Source organism: Charadrius vociferus, unplaced genomic scaffold (genome assembly GCF_000708025.1).
Source record: "Charadrius vociferus isolate BGI_N301 unplaced genomic scaffold, ASM70802v2 scaffold259, whole genome shotgun sequence".
NCBI classification, from domain to species: Eukaryota; Metazoa; Chordata; class Aves; order Charadriiformes; family Charadriidae; genus Charadrius; species Charadrius vociferus.
The window spans coordinates 3,731,322-3,733,065 of record NW_009661368.1 but is presented as its reverse complement, the minus strand read 5'-3'; positions in this window follow the sequence as shown (position 1 = coordinate 3,733,065).

Below are 1,744 nucleotides of genomic sequence, written 5' to 3'. Positions count from 1 at the left end.
CGCCGAGAGCGGCTGCAGCCCCCGGCTCCTGCCTCACCGAGGGCGGGAGACTCCTCTGCACTGGGGGACTCCAGTCCCCGCTTCCTCTGCAGAGCTTCTCTACTCCTCCAGGTCCAGCCCAAAGTTATTTGGTGCTGCCTGGATAAAAAGCAGTGAGTTTTTTGATGTTGGGTTGGGTTTGTTTGGGTTTTTTTTGCTTTAAGATACTACTTGGACACACTCCCAGACCAAAATGAAGCCCCAGCTGCACATCTGTGCCTGCTCATACCTTGCTCCTACATTTCCATCACTCCCAAAGTGCCTCCCTTCTCTCCGGCAGCAGCCACAGCCACAGCCAGACCTTCTGCCACGGTAGCTCAGCTATCTGCACGGCTGCATCGGTCCGTGTTGCAGACTGGTGCGGAAGCTCGTCCCAAGGGCATGGGGAGCTCAGCGTTTACAGGAGGTGACCGTCAGGGTGAGCTGAGACCTGCTTTCAGCGCAGGAGCTCCATGCTGCTGAATGGTGCAGGCGCACAGGGTACCGCTCCCTGGTCCTGCCACTGCCTCACCCGTGCCGGAGCTGTTGAAAGAGCAGGCAGGCGTCTGCAAGCGAAAAGTTCCTTTAGCTTTGGGAAGGGCAGCCCCACGGGAACCAGGATTTGTCAGCGTCTAAGCTCTCTGCCCGTGGAGCTGGTCCTACACCGCCACGCACAAGCTCACGTGCTGTTTCCAGCCTCCCAAAATTATTTGAGGCACTTCTGCAGCAACGGGGGAGGCAGGCACAGCAACCTGCCTGCTCATCTCATGTGCTAGCACCACGCTTGTTGGGCCTAGAGTGCTTGCCAGCTGCTCTGCCTCTTCAAAAGATGCCACCCGCTCCCTGCAGTCACCCTCTGATCACAGCTTGGTTATTGCCCTGCGGTGCCGCTGGGCCGTGCAGCTGCGGGTGCTGTCCTGCAGCAGCCAGCCCGGTCCCCTCCCGCTCCGGTGCATGGAGCAGGTCAGCACTGGGGGCTCCAGCCCCTGCCTCTGCTGAGGCCACAGACAGCGTCCACCCTCAGCAGCACGAGGGGAAAGAGCTGTTCCTTTGGCCGCGGGTACGGGGTAGCAGGGAACGGCATCGTCTGCAGCACAGCAGCGGTGAGACAGCAGGCCAGGGCATGCTCCTCCGCTGAGAGGTTTGCTTCATCGCCTCCCCAGCATCACCAACGGATCCCATTCCCCCTCAGCACCACTTCAACCCCCGACAGTAAAGTCGCAGTCCCGGCTCCCCTGGGGAGCAGGAAGGCGAGACCTTTCCATCGCTACCGCTGAAAAAAAGGCATTCCCCTTCCTCATCCTCCAGCAGGAGCAGGGGCACGGCTCTGGACAGAGCCAGGGCTGCCTCAACACCCCTGCCAGGCAAAAATTGGCTGTGGCAAGAAAGGTGCTGGTTTCCGCAGCGAGTTCTCACTCGCCGTTGGCTGGAGAGGGCCAGTTTTAGCAGACAGCACTGCATGTTAGTTTACAAACCCAGCCCTGCACGTTTGGCCTCTGTGAGTGTTCAGTTTCCCCATGGAGCACCCTTCTGCCGTTCCACCTTGGTGAAGACAGTGTCCTCCTCTGGTAGACATGCAAGTTCCTCCTTGGCACATGCGCAGACACATTTCGGTTTTTGTTCCAGACAGGAAGGTCTTGACCCCCAAGTTGGTTTCACAGGCAGGCTGCTGCTGGGAGCAGCGCTCAGCAGACACGACCCGCCAGGACGGTGGGATGGCAGCGTG